The following is a 14,631-nucleotide window of genomic DNA, read 5'->3' as shown; positions in this document are numbered from 1 at the left end:
ACTATGATAGTTGACAATCTATAAAAATAGCTCTATTCAAATTTTCCGTAGGAAATTTCGATTCTAGAGAAACTAATTTATAAAGTATGCAAGGTATGTGCTTATTTGGAAAAAATTCATTATCAATTTAGTCATTTTTCTCACCATTCATCTATATATCATTTATATTGCTTCATGCAACAATAATTCTTGAACGATAATCCTGTAGCAAAAGAAATATGTTTTACAAAATTTAAACAATAAAAAATCTAATTTACATTACCAGTGGGTTTGATTTATTGGCTTTTTGAACAATCTTTGTACTAAACGTTAAAATATTGCACACGTCTACATACACATGCTTAAAATTTTAATATATACATATTATATCACATATTATGTATATATTTCAATTTACATATTAATTATAATATAAATATTGCAATAAATATTATATAATGTAATTATGCATAATAAATTACATATATTAGAATATTAGGCATGAATTTCTCAAATAATTATCGACTGAATTTTAATAAAAAAAAGTTTGTTAGTACAATTTTAGCTGACATATGCCTTTCAATTTTTAACTTCGAAACAATTTCTCAGAGATAATATGGAAATAACATCTTATTTTACGCATTAAAATGGATAATATTCACCGTGTACAGGAAAAATTTATTATTCGAAATAAACGCGTTAATAATGGAATTAAATTTCGATTATCGTACAATTAAATCTGTACACATGACGCATAAGTATGATAATACCGTGGGTTATTTTCAAGATTCGACGTATGCAAAAATATAAATATAATTTTACAGCTTTGTTTTCAATCGACGAGATAACAGCTGTTTTATTGCAAGGTATTTCCACGATTGCTTACTAATTAAGGATAAGTGACTAATATCTACCAGAGATTTATTCATTACACGATATGATACGAGGTGTTGAAATATTATCTGTTTACAGATATGTTTACGTGTAAACGCGGAGATCATGATAATTGCCGACATGAAATCAATTCGCCTGAAGTAAGGTATGTTGCTTTGCCTATATACAGGTATGAGAAATATTGCCTTGTCACGTTAATATTATGATATTCCTATGCTATAAATATGGAATTTAATTTTTATTTCTCAACGCTAATTTTGCTTATTTAATTGATATTTAATTATTGTTCACTTATCGTTTATCTTTTATCGCTCCATGGTTATTTATCTATTTATTATATATAACGAAAATGACTGTCCTTAATATGTTATAACTTGTTTATAGCAATTAATCGATATAACATTAATTTTATTTATTTATTCATTATTCAATTATTACTTATTATTTATTTATTTATTTATTATATAATACAAGTGATCCTTTTCAATTTGTTACTACTTGCTTATTCCATTTACTAAAAAGCATTAAGTATACACGTATAGAGGAGTATGAATAAGTTAAAAAGCTGAAATGCAATAATAAAAATTGGTTTGATGAAATATTTAATTTTAAATTTATTCTATTTCGCGATATTTTAATATTTAAACGTATATATGCAAGCCAAATCGATTACTAATAAAATAATAAATTTATGAATAACTGCAAACTTAACTTTTTTATCAATTTTACCATCTGTACATACTGAGAATATCATACGTAAATTTGTTTAACATATTTAACGTGTTATTGAAAGAAAATATATATATTTATTTAATTATAATATTTATATAATTTATATAATTATACATAAATTTATTTGATTTATTTAACGTATTATTGAAAGAAAAAATATATAATCTTAAACAATGTAAATTTATTGTAGATGGAAATGGAAACCAATTTTTTGTACGTTTTTTAACAGTTAACAAATTAATATATTTATATAATAATATTTAAATATTAACATCAATTTGGAATATAATATTTTAAACAAAATGATTCACACTATCTAGAAAATTCTTCTGTATTTCTCGCTCTCTTACACTCTTATTAACACATGTTTACTCATTGACAATTTTAACGTAACTGTTTCATTCTGGCATATTCTTCTAAACATTTTTTATCAACATTCACACTAGATTCCACTCGCACATATTATCTTTATATCATCCCAAATGACTTTCATTTATTCTACCTCAATACCATTCACACATATAAAACCAACACTCACACTCTCATAAAACCAACATTTATGAAGTAAGCTAGCAATTGATAAAATTAAATAATAAAAATTACGTAAATCGTATACACGTTTCATTTCGAAAAATTGAAAAATGAATTACGACATAATTACAAACTTCATCTAACGTTTCAATTTTCTGCTACTTTGCATAAGTGGTTTCACGTTATTGCGATGTAAATATATACAGCAGAAAATAAGTCTAATAAATTTATTCTTTTTAAATTTTTACTTAGACTATTTTCATAATTATAAAACACAAAACCATTCTTATGTCTCGAATTTTCAACTTCAAAATATATTATACTACAAGTTAAATGTTTATTATTGTACACTTATTTTCATATTATTATATTATATTATATTATTTCACATCTACTATTCTTCTACAGTTCAACATTGTTATTAAAGAGACTATATGTTATAAATTGAAATTCCAGGCTACACTAGATTAGTAAATATTTTAATCTTTACACATGAAAAATTTCTACCATATATGAATACCTATGCAACATTAAATCTGCTACAATTTATTTTAATTCTGGTTTACGAATTATACAAATCATCATTTTGTAATAAAGTTGACATCGTTTGAAAGATTAATTAATACTATTCGTATTTACATTCATAAGAGTTTTGAAATTCGTGTCGTAAAACCATAATAATTTATATCGTCCCAATTGTTAGCTTTGAACAATTTTTCTTTTATAATACAAAATTCAGGATTCTTATCAATGAGAATATTTATCGTGCGTTAACAAAGCTTTCTATCAATATAAACATTGTTTAGGGATTGAAATAAATCGCCGCAGAATTAATGTCGCAAAAGCATTCGTACTGTCAATATTAGTCACGTGTAGGAATCAAAATATTTACTAATCTGGTCTGTCTTGATTTTTGGATTACTTTCATACGATACATCTATTTCCGCTAATAAATTTTTGAATTCGCCTGGTTGAGGAACAATAATTATTTGAAATTGGTTGTTGGAGGAGTATATATAATTTTATAATTTTATAACAAATTTCACACAGTGACTCTCAAAGAATTTCGTTGTTTTCTGAACTCAGTCATCGACTTCGAATAATTGCTATATTTCTGTGATATAAATTTTAACCCTTTGCACTCGGCGTTTTTTCGTTACAGAAAAATAGTAATCCAAAGACTTTCTCTCATAAAGTCAACGATATTTTTAAAACGGTAAATGAGAAATCGTGTGTAAATTAAGACGTAGAATTATTCTGCTTCGATATTCCACGCATCGTTTGGTAATTGTAAATTTGATATATTAATTAACATCCACCTTTAGAATCTAATTAAATGGCGACTGAGAGGCACCTCTCGAGTGCAAAGGGTTGAAATCCTTGTAACTGGCAATACGTGTCCTAGAAATTCTACTTTCTATTCATGGAAACTTCATTGCAGAATAACATCTTGGTATGAGACAAACAGAAATTAAAGTAAATTGTCATGGGACCAATGCCATAAAGACAATCGTGCTATAGCAATTTGTCACATGCAGAAATCAAAATATTTACGAATTTAATCTGTCTTGACTTTTTGATTAGTTTGGTACGATATAAGAACTTTGAACTTCGTATTACAACAGTATCTGTTTGAAGTGGACAATTGGAGAGATACAAATACTTTTGTACAAACTAAATACAGAGATGTTAAAAAATATCTACTAATTTGCAAAATTAATTTTGTAAAATAATAACTAGAAATGTATTTGAAATATTAATAGATAAGTATCGATCAAGTGTTTTCACACAAAAATTTACAAAATTTTTTAAATGGTGTTCATCACTTTGATTTGTGAACGGTTTAATTATTGATTTTAAGTAATTTCTCTATTTTTTTTTTTTATTTCTCTCTCTTCTCTGTTTCGAATTTTTAAATCCTTATTGCTGGAAATATATTTCGTATCAATTAAACTGTCGACTGAACGTTATTCTGGGATAACAATACAGCGTTAGTAAAGTAAATTGCCTCGGAATTAATATCGTAATCGTGTTTGTACTATCGAAATTTGTCAGATATAAAAGTCAAAATATTTACAAACCTAATCTATCTTGACTTTTGGATTATTGAGATATAACATATATAGCATCCTCGTAAATGAGGATTTTGAAGCTCGTGTCATAAAAGAATACCGATCGTTTAAATTCAAAAATTGTATATGTGTACTTCAGAGACTTACTATTATAGCAACTTATAAAATTATTCGCTCTGTTGAAAATATGGAAAAAACGATTGAAATAATGAGATAATGAAGGACTTTTCCAAATTTTTTTTATTTATAGAATTATACAATTTACTGTTCATTAATAAAATCGTGGAAAGAAATGTGAAAAATTGTTCTTTATAATTTAAGAAAAACAAGTTAAATCCCTTTCTGATAGTACGGCGTATGTTAGACATTGAAATACGTAAACAGAACATAATTGTGAAATAGATTGCAACAAAAACAATACCGATGTTAAATGGGACCTTATAATATAATATGGGTATCTTCAATTTATAATAATATACTAATACTATATATTATATACTATATATTATACTAATATATAGTATAATATATTAATATTAATTATACTCGATCTTCTCGTAAACGAAGCTTTATACAAAATTTTCATTTCCTTCTTTTCTACTTATCTTTTCATAAGGTGTCATCTTCTGCTCGATTGTACCATATTGTACCACTAATAACGGAACACCCTGTATACAAACGTCTTCTAAAGCCTAGGATAAGCATAACAGCCAAGGGTAATTATTTATTTAAGTGGGTTTGCCTTAAGTTCGCTTATTTCTTTCTCTTTTTTGGAAAAATGGCTTTCTGTCATCAATAAGTACGAAGTAACATATTTCTGCCACTTTTCCAACAAAATCGTAAAATTTCAGGAAGCCGTAGAATGCTCGCACCGATTTCGATAATTTTTAATTACGTTACTGAGGACGAAATTGCGAATAATTTTTATTTGGAAAATATATCTCGTCTGGCCTCAATTTTACAGATATATGCGAAAATTGTTGGTACAACTACACTCAACTCTGCTTATCCATGTGTCGATGACAGAGACTCTGCAAGGGCCCGCCGCGCGTCTAGTGTACATAACGGGTGGACAAAAACTCGGGTATGTCAACTTGCTTAGTCGTGAGGCGATCGGAATACTAATTTGATCCAACCGAAGCTAATTAAGTGATATCAATCTAGTGCAGCTCGGTTCGTATTACTATTCGACCACACATTTCCTACGTGATTCTTTTCACAGCCACCCGTTGTAAACGCTCGCTGCATGTGTTCATGAAACACTAGACGGGTGGCAATCACGATACACAGTTTCGACACATGTAAGACAATTTCATGTAGCAGTACCAACAACTTTCGCAATTATCTAGAAAACTAAAACCGAACGAGAATTATTGTTCAAATAAAACTTATTCAGAATTTCATGCCCAATAGCATAATTCAAAATCATTTTGATCGATCCACGTATTTCGTAGCTTCTCCAGATTTTACATTGTCTTTTGAAAAAAAAAAAAGAAAGGCACGTTACATTTTTAAATTCCCCTAATCTATTACATACTTCTTATCTTTGCTAAAATATAGTATTTTTGACAAGGAAGGAAGGAAGTGAGCAGATTTAGGGCAAAGCAACTAAAGCAAATAATTAGTCGGCCCAACGTGTTTGCTATTACAGATTTAGTGGAATTTTGGGCGTGCAAGAGGTGGTTCTCACAATAACTCGTAAGGAGGCAGAATGAGCGACGGCTGGCAATTTTACAGTCGAATGAGAGAGCACTTCCTTGCGGCAAGAGCAGCGGGGAAAAAACGGAAACCGATGCAGCAGTGTTCAAGCGGCATCGTGTGTGTTGCGTCGGCTCGAGGGGTGATCTCGCTTGCCCTTTGAGTGATTTATGGACAGACTGCTGCGACTCCGTCTACTTCACCTATTCACCTCGTTAGAAAGGATAATGTATTCATGAATGGTCAGACTCGTTCCTGCGCGTTACCGTGAACTTCTAAACTCCACTGCGAAGGTAACTGGCTGGAACAACCTTTAAATCGTATCGGCCTACATACACCTACGTGCATCGTGCTTCCGTTATTAACTGAATTATAATTCCTTTCATTCTTTTTCTCTTTTTTTCACGCTTGTTTACGAGACCACGATGGATTGCTCCAATATTAACAGATTTAATTAACTCATATCGTAGGATGGCGAAAACTGGCTTTGAGACACCAAAAATCGATAAAACGATAAGAACGGAATAACGCAAACTCAAAACTCGTGAAACTAATTTAACTTAGGAAAGGAACACCAAGGTAACGAAACGAAAACACACAAAGACGCACTCTAATTTCACTCTCTTTCCAACACCGAGCGACTCACGCTCGTGCTGGTCACAATTGATTTCTAAGGACTCTGTTTTGGTCGTCGAGGACCATGCTTTTGTGCTTTTATTAACCTACGCTTCACCTCTCCGTAGGGACCCCGCAACTTAATTTCGTTACCCAAAATAACTTCTCCATTTGCTTCTAGAAAATATTGGTCGGTTTATAATTTGTTTTTGTTGGTAATGGCCGATTCGCGATTTCTTTCCGAAATGGTATCCTATAATATCAAGTTTGTTAATATCGTAATTATTTTTAAATTAAAGTAATCGTCTCTTTTTCTTGTTAGTGAAAATACGTGGTTTCTTTTACCCGTAAACTTGACGGGTGTCCGTAGAAAAAGGTATGCAGAAAACGTACGTAAACCTAGTGCTAGCCTTCAAGTGGTGACCACTATTATTACGTGACGTCAAATTGACTATCAATTAACTATCAATTAACTATCAACAATGAGGACACGAAGTCAAATTGGCTTCCTATCAGTAGTGATGATTTGAAGTTAAATTGACTTCGTATCGCTAGTAGTGACACGACGCCAATTTGACGTATCATTACATACCTAGATCTTGTAAGTATACTACTACATGCTTAGATATCATCTCTATTGATACGAAGTCAATATAACTTCAAGTCGTCGCTATTGATAGGGAGTCAATTTGACTTCAAGACGCTACTATTGTAGTGATACAGTGTCAATCTGACGTACATGACTTGACTTACATCGCATCATTATTGTTGTTTTAGACGCCAATTTGACGTATATCACTACTCTAATAATTTAAAATTAGAATATGCATTATACGTGTCAGAATTGAATTCGAATTTACTTTCAGTCGCGAAGATAACTAATCAATGTTATGACGTAAATTTCAATTAGTATGGCGCGATAGTGTACAACAAATTAGATGGAATTGAAATGACAAGGTTAAGAAAGGATCTTGGCGTAGAAAATGTGTACTTTTGCGAATTTTTTTTTCAACAAAGTATTTATTCGATTACTTTGAAACATATGAGGTTTCATTAAGTACCTGTAAAAGTACAAAAAAAATTATTTTACATTTTTGGAAGATTGAAATTTGGAGTTATAACGGTGTATATGGCGAGAGCTATAGATCCTTCCATGTTTGACTAAAACAAGAATACAACAAATTTTTTCTGTTATTTATGAACGTAGCGTGTGGACAAATCTTTAAAAATGTCAAGAAGTTGAAAATTGGTAAAATGAGGCCACCTTGGAAAAGAGTAAAAATTTTACCTCTATTTATGTATAAAAAAGTTGTTTAAATTATTTATTTTGTTTATTTTATAGGGTCGTCTACAAATACATGTATTATAGTATATGTATCGTAAATTTGAAGTGAATTGGAAGCCTATTTTCTGAAATGTCTTTCCTGCCAATTTGAAAAAAGTGATTTTGAGAAAAATGCGTGCGTAGACATGCGCTTGCATACTTGTACGTAATGAATATGATGTGGGACCCTTAATAATTCGAGGATTACATTGTAAATTTGGAAATATATTCTTGGAATATTGTACTATTAATTAAGTCAATAAAAAAAATCGATTTTTTTACTGTCTATACTTGGATCTTATTTGTATCAGCTAAGAGAGTCTGGATTTTTGCTCAAATTTTGAACGCTATGCAGTGAATTGTAAAATTATAAAATATTTTAATTTGGGCGAAAAATTGTACAGGAATAATTTTAGTAATTGTCTCAAAATTTGTTATTTTGCTGAACGTGATGAATGGAATAATGGATAAAATACACTTTAATAAATAAAATGCTTTTATTCATGAATATTAAGCACTTTATGATTACTATCTTTACGAGTTTATTTAATAGTAATATTTTATTTTACATGAGTGTATTATATTTTTGTTGCCTTCATTAATTAAGTATTTTTAATAGCTTTTCTTTTGATCAACTGTGAGACCATTTCTGTTTCCTTTTTTGGTTTCGTCTGTATTTTAGAATTATGATTCTTAAAATTATTTTTTAAAAGGTTATGCTATTAAGAAAAATTTTTAATTATATATAATAATATATATAAGCATCGTGTTTAATCAGTGTTGCTTTTATGTCAGAATTATAATCCCCGAAATTACTTTTCCAAATTATTTTACGATTAGAAATGTTCGTACTCGTAACGTTTAATTTCTGTACAAACATTATATTTGAGCAATTGCCTTTTTTATTCCAGGATTATAGTACTTGAAATTATTTTATCATTAAAAATTTTCAAATTCATAAAGTTTAATCGTTTTACTAACTTTTTATTTAGTCACTGTCATTTTTATTCCGGATTTATGATTCTTCGGATTATTTTTTTAGGTTAGGTCCTCGTTAGGAATCTTCGTATTCATAACGTTTAATCCTCTCACAAACATCGCGAGAGTATTAATTCGTTTTATTTTCACTCCGAATTATAATCCTCAAAATTATTTTTTCGAGGTTATTCAGTTATTAGAAATTTTCACGCCCGTGGCGTTTAATTCTTTAGTAAACATCGTATTTAAATAATTCAATTTTTATTCTAGAATTATAATTTTAAAAATTATTTTTTTTGCCGTTACTTTATCATTAATAATTTTCTCACTCGTTGCGTTTTATTCTCTTATAAACATCGTATTTAATTAGCCTCATTTCTATTCAAAAATTATAAACTTCAAAATAACTTTTTTTGAGGTTATTTTTTAGGAAGAGAAAATTTAATATTTGTAATTCGAAACTTAATTTATTTATAAATATTGCGTTTGTAATAGTTTTCGTTTTAATCGATTGCGAGATGATTTTTATTTTGTTATTTAATTTCGTCTTTCTTTCAAAATTTTTGTATTATGTTATTTTTATCTCAAAATTATTAGCCCAGAAACTAATTTTTCCGATTAATTTATGATTCAGAATTCGTATGTCTGTAATAAACATTACATACAATAATTTTTCGTATCTAACAAATTAACAGTAAAACTATCAAAGGACTATCAATATGACTTGTATCGGACATGTTATTTTTGCAATTAGTGAAAATATGCAAATATGCCTGTATCAAAAATTAATATTGATTTTTATTCAAATATTCTGATCGTGTAAATTTTTTTATTTTCAAAATACCGCGTTAATTAATATTAATTATACGAACTGTATTTAGATACGCATTACACGTGACGGTGCACCTAATTTGAAAAAGTTGCGGTAATAAGATGGTGGAGCAGTTGTAAGATTCGAGACGGAAGGTACAACGGGAATCTCTAGAATTTGTTACGCGTTCGTTGTCTCAGATCAGATGGGCGGTATTTTCTTTTTATCGTCGAACTGGCGAGCGTTGTTTCCTGTCTGTCAGTTTCTGTCGATTAGTCGCGTCTAGTAGCAACGCGTAACGTCCCATTCCGAGCGCAACAAGAAAGAGGCTCTGGAGGCAAGGCGAGTGGCTTGTCAAGAGCTTCCTTCCGGCGATGTAGTATGTCAGGAAGGCATGGACGTCGGCGAAAGAGACCAGTGCTCGCCGAAGGGTGCTTCAAACGAATTAGTTGGCGCCAGAAAACTCACGGACTTTTATCCAAAAGACCGATACTAATCGATTTTCTTTTATTCTCCATTCTTATCCTCTTCTAATTACACTGCCTAACAAATTTTATCTTTTTCTCTAATCTGTAATATCAATTAGGTAATTCTTGCAGAGTTTACTATCTTGACCACTTTTATCCAAAAACCAGAATGAAACGGTTTTCTTCTATTCTCCATTCTTATCCTCTTTTAATTATTCTCTTCCTTTTCTGCCCAACAAATTTTTACTTGTTTTCTAATCTGTAATATCAATTAGGTAATTCTTGCAGAGTTTACTATCCTGACCACGAATCCGTAATCAAAATTGCTCTATTACCCTCCGTTTTCGAAAAATGTGAGTTGTTCCAAAATGGCAAGATTTTTGTCAAAAATGAATATATGAACATTTTCAACATGGATAATCAAATTTGGTCCAGAAGGAGAAACAACTATAACCTTCTAAAGTTCCTACTTCTCACATAATATTTCATTTTTGACAAAAATCTTTCCTTTTTGGAACAACTCACATTTTTCGAAAATCGAGGGCAATAGAGCAATTTTGATTACGGATTCGTGGCCAGGATAGTAAACTCTGCAAGAATTACCTAAATGATATTACAGGTTAGAGAAAAATTAAAAATTTGTTGGACAGTGAAATTAAAAGTGCACAAATACTAATGTGACCCCCTTTAAATTATTTCTCTGAAATCTTACCCACGAATTCACATTTTCAACGAGGATAGTCAAATTTAATTACAATAATTTCGACCCAGATTACAAATAATAATAATAGAAGGTGATATATAATTAAGTAAAAAATTACAACCTAATTACCTAGTAGTGACACATAATGTAAAACCACTATCATTAGCTTAATTACATGAAACGACGCACCTTCCATGGCTTCACGGTTATGTATGTATTACATATGTACTACGAAGTACAGTATGTATTGCGAAGAAGCTACAACGAATCCTAGGGTACAACGCAGACCAATAAGGTTACGAGGAAAGAAGTGATAGATTTGGTCGGTACTGACGACGAGCAACCGTTATTAAAATTCTTCTTGGCAGACGTATTGGTTAAGGGTAGGTCTACAGCATGGATAAAGTCGATTTACTTTTACTACCTTGAAGCAGCTCGGGTCGAAGCGTGGGCGCGAACAGTTTCTGAAGTACTTCGGTGAGTTATACCTTTCACTTGTCGAGCATCATTAAATGTTGGTTAAATTGGATCGTTGTTTGCAATTGTATCTCCAAATTGATACCATTTCAATTATGCTCTTTGATCCCACTTCCTTCACTGTCGATGCATCCTTGTCTTATTTGTTACACCGTGAACAGACGAACGATTGGATCGAAGCTGAAACAGCATACCAAGCATGTCGTTTAAAATAAAAAATCTTCGTTATTATTTGATATTCGTGAATTAACCCTTTGAGCTCGAGGATTTTTTTGCCTAAAGAAGGATACGATTTGAAAAATTTTCTGCTATAAAACAGTAAAAAAAATTACGATACTACTTTTATTATCATGAATATATTTTCTGAAAATTGGTAAAGAGATTGACAAGTGACGATAGGAGAAAATTTAACAGGCAGTTAACCCTGAAGAAACAACATTTCGTAGCGACTGAATACACGTTTGAGTGCACTGGTTTTTCGTAAACCAGATATTCGAGAAATCCATTCGCTTTCCTACTTATCAAGCACTGGAAAACGGTACCCTTTTTGTTTCTACCTCCGCGAGAAACTGTATATTCGAATAGAGGCAATTCATCAAGTGAGGAAATTGTTTTGGAATATTCCTTCGATGGCTCCATGTGAGGGAGGTATTATCTACGTACCTGAGCCACTTGGACGGTTTTAGTGAAACTTCCTCGAGTATCCTTTCTTCGAGGTGTCCATGTAGATGTCTGTAATGACAGGTGAGATAGGTGAACGTATAGCTGCACCTGACACCTGTTCATAGAAAGTGCTTGGGAACAGGAAATAGATGGACGTGAGGCATTAGTGTACCAAAGGTAGGAGGTTAACTGATATTCTGCTTTTAGTGATTTGTATGCATCCATTTGCTGTAGTATCGGTAGATGGAGACTGAACGTTACAATTTACTACATAGATGCTTGGTCAGCAGGATGTTATCTGGTCTTTGTACGAAATGAGTTGGATTTCGAATATGGCTACAGTAAGTAGTTGTTCGTACGTGATTTGGAAATTGTTGCGAGGAACTCGTCTAACCTGTATGCATTGTAGAAGATCTGATAAGCCTGATTGTGGAGCACACTGGAAAGTCCAGTTTGCGAATCTTGAAAAGTTCACAGTGAATATTATTGTTTTCTTAGGGAAGGTTATCCGTTCTGCCTTTTCGTAAAGTTTGTCCGACTTAATGGTGATCGTTATTGTTTCCTTCTGTTTTTATAGCTTTCTGTATAGTCATCTTCGGTCAATACTACAGTTGCGTTTTCTTTATTGACCCATGTTGCGATGTCTGCTTTCTTCCTTGGTCTTTTAACGTATTGCTTTTAGTTCTTGGCAATGCCAGATTTTAACCTCTTGGCAGTTTTTAATACGCCATTGTATTTCCGACTTCGTTATTTCGCTAGTAGATAATTTTTCATTTCTTGATACCTTCTACTGGATATTATCTGGAATACTATAGAAATTTGTTTCGCTCTTGAGGTGAAGTAACAAACCTCTTCCGTTGAGATAGATAAGAGATGAAATATTCGGTTACGCTAAGTGTTAAGAATTAAATAATTTAATGGACTTGTCTACCTGTTTATCTTCGTGTATGGATATCATAAATTTCTCGTCTACGCATAATAAACTTGATTCACTTTATTTTAATCCGTGTTCCGTTTGATTATGAAGCTAACTATTCTGCCATCTACAAAATAGCTTTTCCTTAATGAGATTAATCGTTTCCAAACAGGATGAAGTTATTCAGAATTTGTCTGATTTCTCCATAAAATTGCATATTGAAGTTGAATTAATTCTATCTACAAGTAGAATGTTTGAAACATCAGTCATGCTCATGCACCGTTTCAAGACAGTAATGATATATACATGTAACTATCGTCATACAGTTTTTGAAGTTAAAATGAATAGCGTAATCGTAGTGTTATCTAATCAGAAACTTTACTTTATTTTCAAATATAATTTTCTTCTTTTTTTTAAGTATTTAGTTATATGCCTGCTAATTGAAATTTAACGTAAAGTATAAATATAAAGTCGTTTAAAGCATGGACAAAGAATATTCAAATAACGAATCACGTCGATACATATATCGCAGTATGAGTAGGTTTTGATTTATAATTAATTAAAAATAAAAAATGTATATACGAGGAATACATAGTACACGAAATTTATAAATTCATGAATTAATAGCTCGATTATAATGTATTCGTAATTGATGTTTTCTCTCATTTTTTCCACCTATATATGTGGATCTGTTATTTCTCTGGGCATAAAATTTTTACGACTGTACGGTATAATAATACTATTTAGATGCCAGATATCGCGTGATATAATATGAAATAAATGAATCACAATAGAGAAAATTCTACTACACGGAAAGAAATTTTGTATGCGCAGGAACATTTACGATCATGCACGCCTGCAGACGTGCAACTCAAGAGGAACGTTGATCGTAAAAGTGAAACGGAGAAATTTTATTTGAAAACAACGCGGCAAAGAAGAGATATAAATTGATAATATATCCAACTTTGGACTGTAATTAAGTATTACAATGTGAAATTAATTAGTAACCTATGGTTAACACGTAGCAGTTTGCGATATTTTACACTTTCAGCTTTCGCCTGCTTGCAATGTTTGAAAGCGAGTAATAAATTATAACGTTTTATAAATTTTGTTCCTTATTTGAATTTATTTAGCAAATTTTAATACCATCAATTATCCAACCCGAAGTATAATTATTTTAGAGAGATACCGTAGAAAATTATTTCAATGAATATAATATATAAAAATATAACATTTTAGTCGACAAATTTTATTTCATCAGGTTCTGGTCTATTTTTCGTTACAGAAGGTTGACCTTATCAAATATATTGATTCTATGCATTCGTGTCTAGGATTCGAGATTCCATTATATTCTAAACTTAGGATCTGTCACAAAACAGACAGCTGTCACGTGTGTATTAATTTTCGTTTCCTCGAGTTATAAATTCGTTTCTGAAATCTAACGGCCATACTAAAAATCTTCTAATGCAACGTAATGGCAAATTTTTTGAACAAGGTTATATTAAAATTCTTTGACAGTGAGCACAAGAAAATACGCAGTGGAAAGAGCCCTATGTCATCCGCTCTCTGTTGACGCTTTTGCATATCAGGTTTATGATGCGGGTCTTCGTATTATCGTATTTTAAGTAATTTTACTCAAATAACAATCGAGATTTATTATGCACTAACTTTCTGAATAAATTACGCGTAAATACACACGATCAACATGAGAAAATTTAGAAACTTGCAGATTCAATATCCTGTGTTTATATTCCATTCACAAGAAATACCC

Source organism: Eufriesea mexicana, unplaced genomic scaffold (assembly GCF_001483705.2).
Source record: "Eufriesea mexicana isolate 0111107269 unplaced genomic scaffold, ASM148370v2 scaffold413, whole genome shotgun sequence".
Classification (NCBI taxonomy): Eukaryota; Metazoa; Arthropoda; class Insecta; order Hymenoptera; family Apidae; genus Eufriesea; species Eufriesea mexicana.
The sequence above is the reverse complement of the archived record's forward strand: the minus strand, read 5'-3'. Positions refer to the sequence as shown.